Here is a 13190-nt window from a genome sequence, read left to right on the forward strand (position 1 = left end):
CATTGTACATCTTCATAAAAACAACCAATTGGTGATTTCAGTGTATGGCGTGTTGGATTGTTTGTGTTGGTGGTACTACTGTTTTGCTCTTATTTAATATACGTCTGCCTAAGACAAATAAGGGACAGCAGACTATAATGTAAAAAATCAAGTAAAAGTTTCCCATTATTAGATTCCCATGTAAGATAAGCCCCAGATAATTGCTGCCTATCAAGCTTCCAAGCCTTCAGGCCATGTTGGAGCAGGTTCACAGAGGGAAGTGTTCCAGTCTAAAAGACAAGTGGAACCAATGTGTTTGAGGATTATAGAAAATGTTATTGCTAAGCATGTGACAGAGATAGTAGCATTGGGGTTGGGGTAACAGTGGACCTATGGGAAACCAGGCAAATGGAAGAATGATGCAACCGTTAACCTCAGGAAAAATGAAGAAAAGATTATAGCTGTCATATACTACCTGGCTCCCCCATCAACAGTATTTGCATTGAATACTGTTGATTCATCCAATGAGGGCTTAGGTGGGGATACAGGGTGGTCGGGCGTGTGTGAGTTAAGTCATCTGCCATGGCAGGATGCCAGTAGACAATGTCCAAAAGTGATAATTCAAGAAATTCAGTGTAAACATATGTAGAAATATGGAAGGAGATCTGAGAGGGAAGATCGGAAAGAGTTGGTCCATCTGAGAACCACCAGTTTAAATTACAAGCTTTGCCTGTATAGCACTGGGAACTATATCTGGTCACTTACGATGGAGCATGGTAACTGAGAAGAAGGAATGTATGTGTGACTGGGTCATCTTACAGTACAGTAGAAAATTGACAGAACTCTGTAAACCAGCTATAATGGAAAAAAAATAGAAATCATTAAAATAAAAAAATAACGAAAAATAACTTGTAAGATTTGCAGTGATACAAAGTGTTTTACTCATGGGAACATACATTATATTTGAGAGTCAATATTTTTCTTTTTCAATATGTTAAGAAATCGTTCTTTTAACTGACCTGAATATCATTTTGAATTCATTGTCCATGTCATCTTAGCATCAGAAAAGCAATGTGGAAACTCCTGGCTCCTAGAAACTAAAGTTAAGTAAACTTGAATTGCTCTTAACAAAGGGATTTTCCAATCTGAACTTTTAATAGAACTCTCACTTCTAGTTTTCAAAGCCTCATGAAGACAACTTTGGAGAATACTAAAAAGAAACTAGGGATGAGTCTTTTCAAGTAATAAGGCATTTAATAATTATGCAATGAATTGAAAATCCCAGGTCGTTTCTACCAGACAAATAAAAATATATGAAAAAAAAATGGGATTCATATATTTTCCTGTTCCATGCCATCCATGGTACAGAAAATAAATCCTTAGAAGTTCATTAGATCCAAGATATTATGATTTTTTTTACCTTTTTTTTAAATTTTTTTTTTATTTTCCCACTGTACAGCAAGGGGTTCAGGTTATCCTTACATGTATACATTACAATTACATTTTTCCCCCAGCCTTTCTTCTGTTGCAACATGAGTATCTAGACAAAGTTCTCAATGCTATTCAGCAGGATCTCCTTGTAAATCTATTCTAAGTTGTGTCTGATGAGCCCAAGCTCCCAATCCCTCCCACTCCCTCCCCCTCCCATCAGGCAACCACAAGTCCCTTCTCCAAGTCCATGATTTTCTTTTCTAAGGAGATGTTCATTTGTGCTGGATATTAGATTCCAGTTATAAGTGATATCATATGGTATTTGTCTTTGTCTTTCTGGCTCATTTCACTCAGTATGAGATTCTCTAGTTCCATCCATGTTGCTGCAAATGGCATTATGTCATTCTTTTTTATGGCTGAGTAGTATTCCATTGTGTATATATACCACATCTTCCGAATCCAATCATCTGTCGATGGACATTTGGGTTGTTTCCATATCTTGGCTATTGTGAATAGTGCTGCAATGAACATGTGGGTGCATGTGTCTCTTTTAAGTAGAGTTTTGTCCGGATAGATGCCCAAGAGTGGGATTGCGGGGTCATATGGAAGTTCTATGTGCAGATTTCTAAGGTATCTCCAAACTGTTCTCCATAGTGGCTGTACCAGTTGATTTTTTTAATTATAATTATAAGTTCTTGCTGGGCATTGTTAAAAATAGTATAGTGGGAAGTAATTGATGTGATTTTTTCCCCAGTAGTTCAAAGCAAAAAAACCCACAAATCCATGTTTGCATTGATTATGTGACTGTTTCAAACTAAAATTTATGTAATTTTTATTTTTTACTATCCTAAGAGAGCAACATGGAGTTTCCTCATGACACAATGGATTAAGGAGCATCGTCAGTGCAGCAGCTTGAGTCACTGCAGTGGCGTGGGTTCAGTCCCAGACCTGGGAGCCCTGCACCCAAGGCATATGGAAGTTCCCAGTCTAGGGGTGGAATCAGAGCTGTAGCTGCTGGTCTATACCACAGCTACAGCAACACCAGATCTGAGCCTCATCTGCAACCTACACCACAGCTCACAGCACTGCTGGATCTTTAACCACCGAGCGGGGCTAGGGATCAAACCTTCATCCTTGTGGATACTAGTCGGGTTCATTACCACTGAGCCACAGTGGGAATGCCCTTTAAAGATTTTTTGACTTCATAAAAGTTACTTGTTATTGACCGTTTTCCTCTCAGGTGTGACAGCAAATCTCCACTTAAGGGATCTGGAGCATGATTAAACTAACTTTAAAATGAAACAAAATAAAGCAGACTGATAGACCAGTGGTTATCCATGGGGAGAACAAGGGGGAAGGGGCAATATAGGACTCGGGAGATAAAGGGTTATTATGGGGTTATATGAAATCATGTATGTGAAACTTTTGAAAATTGTAAAAGCACTGTAGAATTTAAAGAAGCTTTCATTCAATTTTTTTTAAAAAGTACCTGGTCCATCTGGCTGACATATATTAATAAATTATGATTTTGCCTGGAGTTTCTGCTCTGGTGCAATGCGATCAGTGTAGCACCAGGTTGCAAGTTCAGTCCCTGGCCTGGCACAGAATCTGGCATTGCCACGGCTGCAGCATAGGTCGCAACTGCTACCTGGATCTGATCCCTGGCCCAGGAACTCCATATGCCATGGGGCAGCCAAAAAAGAAAAAATATATGATTTTGCCTTTATTTAAATAAATAAATAAAGCATACTTTAGTAATACTCAGCATGTGCCATATTTCAAGTTGTCAGCCCCACATTGGGGGAGCACAGATGACCAGTTTTTACCAAACAGTGCAGATGAACCTTTAATATTTCACACTTAGAGGTCTCTGGAGAAATCATGTCCATTGGTTTGCACTGTAGGCTATCAGATTGGTCCTCAAATGAGAAATTTCTACACTCCTAAAATTGTCCTACTCTGAATTTGTTTTTATCCCTTGAAAATTATTTTTGTTGTTCTGACCAGGACTGTGTCCCAAACAACATCTTTCCTACCACTAACACTTCCTGAATCCCACATGGGTTTCAGGAAAGATATGTGGGTGGATTTCAAGATATATTTAGCAGTGGTCAAACAATAATGAAACTTAATATCTGTATTGTGGTTTTTCTATGGCGGACCCTGTGCTAAGTTCTTCGCCATGAATTGCCTTATTTAACAGTAGGACAGGAGGAGTTCCCATCGTGGTGCAGTGGTTAACGAATCCAACTAGGAACCATGAGGTTGTGGGTTTGATCCCCGGCCTTGCTCAGTGGGTTAAGGATCCGGCGCTGCTGTCAGCTGTGGTGTGGGTTGCAGACACGGCTCGGATCCCTCTTTGCTGTGGCTCTGGCGAAGGCCAGCAGCTACAGCTCTGATTAGACCCCTAGCCTGGGAATCTCCATATGCCATGGGAGCAGCCCTAGAAAAGGCAAAAGGACCAAAAATAAATAAACAAATAAAAAATAAGAGTAGGACAGGATATTTTCCTCTGATGGGTATTTTTCCTCCGTGACTCCTGCAGTAAGATGTCTAATGGAGAATGTGGGTGGGAAAGGATGCAGAGGAGGTTTGAGGAGAAATATAAAGATATGAGGTCATCATTTGGACAAAGAGAAAGCGGGTTGGGAATAGAGTGGGATGGGTGTTGTACATTATGTGAGTGAAAAAAAAAAGCCAAGACACAAATCTCAAAGGGTTACATACACACTGTATGATTCCATTTATATGCCGTTACGGAAATGACAAAATTACAGAGGTGGAGAACAGCTAAGTGGACATCAAGGGTTAAGGAAGGGAATGAGGAAGGGGAGGCATTCATTCGAGGAAAGGGATCCTAAATTTAAAGTGAAAACAGATGACTTGTGAGATTTTTCTCTTAGTGGAGACATAGGAAAAAAAGAAGGAATTTTGCAGGGCACATTCTATGGAGAAACAGAAGAGTAAGGGAGCAAAGAGTATTTTCAGAGGCGTTCTTATAACTCTGGGCCATGCATTCTAGGCTGGGTGACATCCGAAGTGAAACTACTGGGGGCGAGGTTGCTGGATAGTCAGAAAGTAGGTTCTGTGGGTGGGTGGAGCATATGGTTGGGGAGGTTCCTGAGCAAAGAAGAGCTCGAAGAAGAGAAAGTAGCATCAGGAAAATGACATCTTTGAAATCGGGATTTCAGAGACAGTACCGTTTCTAGGTATGACAAGGGCCAGGGTAAGACAGTGGAGATGTATGTCTGAGAAGCACTGGAAAAAAAGGAGGTCCTTGGAAAAGAGGGGAGCAGACAACCAAGAGGCTGGCCAGAGTGTTGGTTGGGTTGTCCTTGTGAAGACTAAGGAGGGTGACTATTAGGAGCTTGGAGAGCTCAAGGGATAAGAAAAGAGATGACCAGAAGGTTGACAGGTGAGGCAGGGTTGACAGGTGAGGCAAGGAGATGGGAGGTGAGGCAAGGAGAGGGGAGAGAGGATTAGAAATCCAGGTGGAGAATCTCAAAAGATAAGTGGTTTTTGAAGGAGGATGGGTTGGGGCTAGACATAAATGTTGGGACGTAGCAAGATGGAGCTTGGACACCAGACTATCTTCTGCCCCTGAGATATGTGTTTAATAAAAATGAATGCTTTTTTTAAAAAATACTTGCCCCTTCATCATCATGTAGAGAAAGTAACATCCTCGTAGGGCAGCCAGCTTAATCAGAGCAAGAAGGCGAAGGATCGAGGGAGTGAGGACATCATTCCAAGGAGAAATGGAAAACACGGGGGGATTTGATAACCAGAGACTTAAATTTCAAAGAGTCAGAGAGGAAGGGTTTGAGGAGCAGGACATGGGTAGGAAATTGGGCTGGACTTAATGATGGACAGAGCAGGTCCAACTGTAAGGATCTGGAGGATAACTCAGGACTTAGGAGGCCCAAATAGGGCCTCCCGGTGGGGGATGGGGCCATCTGAGAGGAGGTCAGGCACCTGTGATATTGTAGAGCCTGCCTGAATAGGTGGAGTCCTTGGCTCTTCTGTGGTGCTTGGGGCCATCTGAGCTTATTCATATTGCTCTTTAATCATCTGGAAGAAAATAACTAGGGCCCCTGCCTTGGGTATGCCCTAGAACACGTAACCAGGCAAAGCAGCCAATTCCACCAGGAAAACACACACTCATGGGCAGCAGTAATGAGACAACAGGGGAGAATCACCATTACAAATAAAGTGCAAAATGAATAGATACCAGCTGAGAGAGAATAATTGAGAAGATGGACCACAAATATGAGGGGAGAGTCTACGCAGCGGGAGCTAGAAGTTGTTTTAAAAAAAAGAAAAGAAAAGGGGAAGGAACCAATGGGAAACATTTAGTATGAAAACTACAATAGTTTAAGTATTAAAGAACATAATACATGGAATAAGAATGGATAACTAAAGACAAATTCATGAGCTGGAAGATCAGCTAGAGAAGCTCTTCCACAAATCAGCCAGAATCGACAAAGAGAAATTATAAAAGACACAATGAAATAGCACTATATATCTACTATGATGGCTAAAATAACAAACAGTGATTGTTCCAAATGCTGGCGAGGAAGCTGAGAAGCTGGATCACTCATACATTGCTGATAGGAATGTAAAATGACACAGCCACTCTGGAAAACAGTTTGGTAATTTCTTTCAAAAACAAACATGCAGCTCTCATACAACCTTCCAAATGCACTTCTTGGAATTCACCCCAAGGAAGAGAAAACTTGTATTCATACAAAAACTTACACATTAATGTTCATAGCAGCCCCCAAACTGGGGCTGTTCTTAATAGCCCCAAACTGGAAATATTATGTATGCCCATCAGTGGGTGAAGAGTTAAACTTTGGTACCATATTTCATACCATAGAATATTACACAAGAATGCGAGGGAATGAATTACTGGTACATGCACCCTCACAGGCTAGTTAGATGTAAAGGGCATTATACTGAGTGAAAAAAAAGCCAATCTCAAAGGGTAACCCACTGTATGATTCCATCTGTATAACATTCAAAAATGGCAAAATTATAGAGATGGAGATAAGTGTACATCAGGGCTTAGAGAAGGAGGGCAAGAGTCAGGGAAGGAATTCCTTTGTGGTGATGGAATATTGCAGTGTTTTAGTGGTGGTAGTAGTTATGTGACTCTCTGTGTGATAAAATGTCATAGAATTTTACACAACGACATTTTAAAAACCTATACATGCCCAAACTAGTGAAGTCCGAGCAAGTTCTACAATCTAGTTAGGTGTATGGTGTGCCAGTCGCTTAATTTGGTAATGCACTTTAGTAAGAGGCCACCACTGGAGGGAGATGGGTGCGTGCGACCTCTGCATACTACTTTGCCACTTATTAGTTTACAATTATTTCAAAATAGAATTTTTTTTAAATGAGAAGAAAGTATTAAGAAAATATATATGGTAATAGAAGAATAAGCGCCACCAACAGGATAATAGGAATCATAGGAGAGAAAAATATGTAGGAGGAACTATTTCAATAAAAAATGAAGGCAAATGGTTTAGAATTAAAGAAAGAATGAAAAGGCTCAGATTGAAAGTGTTCATATACTACCAGACTAACTGATGAATACTCATATATTATAAGGACGTTTAAAAATATTGAAGACTGTTTTCAACTGTAATTCCAGAAGGTTACACAGAGGAAGAACAGATCACTTCTAAAGAGTAAGAAGCATGATAGCATGAGATCTCTTCAAACCAGTAGTAGTGTAAGCAGATATAATTGTCATGAACACACATGCAGTTAACTATACAAACTCAAAATGTAGCAGCAACTGACAGAACTTCAGAGAGAAAATAGAGTAACAGTTGTGAGAGATTTTGACACACCCCTTTCATTCAGGCAGGCGATCAGGAGGACACAGATAAGCAGAGATAGGGAAATTCTAAAAAAATTAAAACCTTAATAAATGAGATATGGGTACATAACAAATAATGTGTTCTTTTGTTTGTTTTTTTTAATGGCTGCACTCATAGCACATGGAAGTTCCCAGGCCAGGGACTGAATCTGAGCCACAGCTGTGACCTACACCACCAGCAGTGCTGGATCCTTTAACCCACTGGGCCAGGCTGGGGATTGAACCGGCATCTCCCCAGTGACCTGAGCTGCTGCAGTGGGATTCTTAACCCACTGTGCCGCAGCAGGAACTCCAGCAAAGAATGCTTTTGAATACAAATGGAGCATTTACCCCCACCGGAAAAAATAGATAATTAAGGATTAATATCAAGAACCCATGTTCCTATAATGCATCAATAACAAAATAATAATGATTACAAATGGATAACTTTAAAAAGCATATCTGTTTGGAAACTAAGTACACAGTACTGAATAACCCTTTGGTTAAAATGAAATCTACTTCAAAAATTTTCAGTGTCTTACAGAGAAATTTTATTGCATAGTTTTTTTCATATAGGGCTAGTGTATATTAAATAGGTTTCTCCTTAGATATTTCATGGCTTCTGCTGCTATATGTATAGATCATTTTTTCCATTACATACTCTCTTCAGTCATTATTGGTGTATAGGAACCTCCTAATTTTGTAAGTTGATCTTGATTCATATATTTTACTGAGCACTCTTCTAATTTTAACAACTAAATTATCTTGGCTTTTTTAGGTGGTCATGTGATCCCTCAAATAATGACAGTTCGCACCCATCCTTTCCAAGACTTACCATTTAAATTCCTATGTCTTCTTTGTGCCAGATATTGCTTCTACTTTAAATATTGGCTCATCACTGTCCTATGCATGATTTGAATTGGAAACGTCTAATGTTTCTTCCATTTACTGTACTATTTCTAAAAGATACTTTATATGATATTAAGTAACTGTCCATATGTTAAGTATATTCCCATGTATTTCTCTTAATAAGAATGAGGCATTCTCAACACATGGCCTCCTTCTCTAAGGAGCTGACTGCTCTTCATCTCCATGTGAAGACAGAAAAAATAGGAGATAGGGTTTGGGGTGCACATCCTCAGCCCTTTTATGGATAAGCCCCTGGAGTAGCAAACATCATCTCCACTCACATCTCCAAGGCCAGATATTCATCACACAGGCACACCTAGCTGCAAGGGAGGCCAGTGACCATTAAGGGTTTCCACTCAGCAGCCTATGCCCATTTCAGATACTAGTACCATAGACGTGCAGAGAGCAGGTGCTGGAAGACAGCTAACTATACAAGATAATCAGACGCTTTATTCCTTTAATTCATTCATGTACTGAAAAGCATGAACACATTTTCTAAGGTTAAATCACCTTCCCCTTCCTAGGATAAAACCCCTGGGTCCTGAAGATTTTTTACTGTATTGTTGGAATCTATTTGTGTTTTATTTTTGCATCTGTGCTTGTTAAAAAATAATTTTTAAATTAATGCAGAAAGTGGTAATACTTTACATTTCCATGGTACTTTGAAGATTTTGTAAATCATCTCACATACATTATCTCGCTTAAGAAGAGATGATAATCGGACCCTGACTGTAAAAAAAAAAAAAAAAGCGATATGAAATGTATACATAGAAAATGTCTGCAAATGGAAATTGCAAGTTTCTCTTAGTATTGATTAGATTCTAAAGGACCTTCCATGAAACTAAAGTAAGGATTACGGGAGAGAGAGGATTCAAAATAGATTTTTTTCTCATATAAACTTAGGAGGATGTTATTATTCTATAAGATGCACAAGGAGAAATGCGGCTGCTGCTTTGTAAAAGATCTAGCCCTGCTGTGTTTGAACAACCTGATTTTGAATTCTTTTTTTTTTTTTTTTGTCTTTTTGCTATTTCTTTGGACCGCTCCTGCGGCATATGGAGGTTCCCAGGCTAGAGGTCTAATCGGAGCTGTAGCCGCCAGCCTACGCCAGAGCCACAGCAACGCGGGATCCGAGCCGCATCTGCAACCTACACCACAGCTCACAGCAATGCCGGATCGTTAACCCACTGAGCAAGGGCAGGGACTGAACCCGCAACCTCATGGTTCCTAGTCGGATTCGTTAACCACTGCGCCACAACAGGAACTCCTGATTTTGAATTCTTTAGTAACGGATTTTCTGGTTATTCAACATTCTTTGGCTTTCTGAACTTTCAATTTTGATTCCTTACTTATCTGCATGTACCAAATTAGATGATGGCAATTGAACCCTCTCCTGGGAAAAGGAAGCCCTAAAACTACAGGATGAGCTTGCCGTTTTTCTCGTGGCCAGCTCATATGTGTCCTGGTCACACGTTCTCTCCAAGGCTGAAGAGCTTTTCCAGCATACACAGTAATTACATAGCAGCGATCGCTCAGAAGTAGAAAGTGGCTTCAGGAGGAAAATAGATGGTAGGCTGAAATCATTTTGCAAAAAGAGGCGCTCTCTGTTACAGGGCCTAGGCTTCAAACATAGAAATGCCCCAAAAGCAGGGCCTCTTGGTAGATTTTACCCATACAAAATATGCTATTTGTTGACTTCTCTTTCCCAAGTCTCAGAGCCTCCTGTGTGTCATCGATTAGATACTTACAGCAGCACTTGACTCTGAGCAGATCACTCAGCTGGGCTTTCAGCACTCGCTTCCCTCCCCCTCCCCCCCCCCACCTTCTCCCCCTTCTCTCCCTCATGCACACCCTCAGAAGCAACTACCCTACAGTCTACTTGGGGGAGAACCTGCTGGCTTCTCCCTGACACTAGCTGCACATTCCACGATGAAGCAAAGGTCAGGGAACTGGCTGATAACCCACATTGGGGCATGTGTCTCATTGGAACAGATCTGACCCCATAGCAGGCTTTTGCCCTAGATTTTGTTTGTGCATTGATCAGACCGAGCAGGTAATTCATCCAAATCCACTTTGTACCATTTTTGGATACCCTGTATACCTAAACTCTTAATGACTGTTGAGATAAATGAATATCCTCAGTATCTCTTTTTACCACGCAAAATACAAAGCTTAAAGTACATGGAAAAATACCCCAGAACCCCCTCTATTTTTTTTCTTATTTTTTTGCTCACCATCATGAAGTCTAGAAATTCATTATGAATATTGAAGATGAATAAGGTTGAGGTCCAGATGGAGACACCCCTTTTCCATTTTCACTGTCTTCTCAAGGGATGTGATCTATCATGAAGGCACAGCAGTGGAGTGAACAATATAGGTTGTGTACCAAACACCGAAGTTTAAAATAAATGCTTTAAAATAGCTAATTATACTTTACCCTACAGGAAGAGAAAATGTTTTCTCGTGTCCTTGAAAATGAGTGATGGGTAATTTAAAACTTTATGGATATCCAAAATTTAGTTGCCTATTTTTAAAATGCTGAGCTAAGGTTTGAAAACAACTGTCTGGTTCAGGAGCTCCATTCCTCACTGTTAGCTCTATGGTTTCTTAATACAAGTAGATATTAGGAAATTGTAGAGGGGAAATTAGTGAAGAAAGAGTTAGGCTGCCAAATAATATGTTAAGAGCTACACAACTAAAAGGGCCTGATATTGGGTCAGCAAAACAGAGGTCAGCCTTACAATAAAACAAAACCCAAAAGGAGACCCCCAGTATGCCTGAAAGTTTAGGGGAAAATTAAATTGTATCCTGTCTGTCTCCTCTCTGCCCATCACATTAATAAGTCTTGTGTTGTCATTGAATCACCTTCAGGTTGTTCAAGATTTAAATGTAAAAAGCAAAACTACACTTATGGTTTTGAAAAGCCATTTTAGATGAGTATTTCTGTCACCTTTGGTGGAGAAGACCTTCCTAAGCAGAGTATGGAAACTAGAATCTGTAAAGGAATATATTGATAAAGTTTGACTCCTAAAAAATGTGAAACTTGTCCAAGTCTTTTTTAAAATTTAATTTTAAAAAATTGTTTTAATTACTCAATGAATTTTATTACATTTATAGTTGTACAATGATCATCACAACATGATTTTATAGCATTTCCATCCCCCACCCCCAAACTGTCTCATTTGAAACTTGTCCAAGTCTGATCATACAAAGTCTCATAAATAACCCCGAAAGCTCATCCTCCAAAAAAAAAAAAGAAAGAAAGGAAAAAACCTTCATTCTGGAACCTTCTTGAATTGACATGTTTTAAAAATATATGAACAAAAGAATAAATTAAATGAAAATTTATGATTCTACCATAACTGAAATAGCTATAAAGTGGCTACAACACTGGAATGAGCCTCCCCAGGCCAGATTAGTCCTGCATACAAAGAAGATAGTATTTCTGTAGAGACAAAACCTGCCAGCCCCCTTAATCCCTCCAAAAACCTCAGACCACATGCAGCCATTAGCCAAAGTAAACATGAGAAGAGAAGGAGCATCGGAATTGTCAGTAAATTCTGCAGAGTTGAAATCTAAGCCATCAGTCTCAGTAATTCCCAGAAATATCAGCCAAATCTAAACACTGTGTAGTTTTGTGATTTTACTGTTGAGTCAGTGGAAAGGGTATAAAAGTTTAAAAAAAAAAATCTTAAAATTGATGTCGCATACACACACCCTTTTGTACCTAGTTAGCTTTTAAAGTATTCATTCAGCCTCAATGAAATACAGTCAAAGAATTTAGAATGGAAAACCTGCATAGAGATCAAGGTCAAGCGAGAGGCCTAAGTAGCTCCCAAGAGACTTGCAACACCCTGAACAAATATAATCAGGTAGTTCCGTCTCGCTGACTGACCTCAGCACGTGAACAAGGCAGGCTTTAAGCAGCTAAAGCAATGTTTAATTTTGTCCTGAATCTACAACACCCTGATTGCAGATTTGCACTTTAATTGGTGTGACTCCAAGTGATAGGATATTTCCATGTGGAAGTGGGGCCCATGAAGACCATTTGGCACATGGATTTGAATTGGCAACTATCCTGGTGATTGATATTCTAATCTGTGCTTCAGGCACAATGGCATGTCCAGTTGGCTCATTTGGAGCTGATAGCGTGTCCTTGCTAAAGACCCCTTGTAGAGGCCCCTGAACTCCTCATCAAGAGGTTGTGCCTGACAGTGTCATAAAGACCAGGAACAATGACCCCGATAATTCAGACCCAAGAAAGATGCCGCTTTTGCTTCAAACCCTCCAGTAATAGGGGCTTTGTTGTGAGAATGTTTGAGCAGAGGTAAAACCATCCTGGATGGAGTTCCCGTTGTGGCTTCACAGATTAAGAACCCACCATATTATCCGTGAGGATATGGGTTCAATCCCTGGCCTCCCTCAGTGAATTAAGGATCCAGTGTTGCCACAAGCTGTGGCATAGGCCACAGATGCTCAGATCTGGCGTTGCTGTGGCTGTGGTGTAGGCCAGCAACTACAGCTCCGATTCAACCCTTAGCCTGGCAACTTCTGTATGCCGCAGGTACAGCCATTAAAAACAAACAAGAAGAAAACATCCTGAAATAATCCATACAGGCTCCATCCTCCCTTTGCTTGGCATGAGGATATACATGCTGTTTACACTGAATTAGGTAAAACAAGCAGAAGATAATTCTGAAACCATTATTTTATGTTGACAAGTCGTATTAGAGCTCGTTAAGAAAACCTCTTTGGCAGAAACAGATTCACAGATATAGAAAACAAACTTGGAGTTCCCGCCGTGGCGCAGTGGTTAACGAATCCGACTAGGAACCATGAGGTTGCGGGTTCGATCCCTGCCCTTGCTCAGTGGGTTGACGATCCGGCGTTGCCGTGAGCTGTGGTGTAGGTTGCAGACACGGCTCGGATCCCGCGTTGCTGTGGCTCTGGCGTAGGCCGGTGGCTACAGCTCCGATTCAACCCCTAGCCTGGGAACCTCCATATGCCG

At 40.4% G+C, this 13190-nt stretch overlaps 1 protein-coding gene across 1 annotated transcript in view; it reads left to right on the forward strand.

Moving 5' to 3' along the window:
* The window catches only part of RNF150 (ring finger protein 150), a 245253-nt gene that overhangs the window by 133296 nt on the left and 98767 nt on the right, over positions 1 to 13190 (forward strand). The window lies entirely within an intron of this gene.

Source organism: Phacochoerus africanus, chromosome 10, assembly GCF_016906955.1.
Source record: "Phacochoerus africanus isolate WHEZ1 chromosome 10, ROS_Pafr_v1, whole genome shotgun sequence".
In the NCBI taxonomy this organism is placed as follows: domain Eukaryota; kingdom Metazoa; phylum Chordata; class Mammalia; order Artiodactyla; family Suidae; genus Phacochoerus; species Phacochoerus africanus.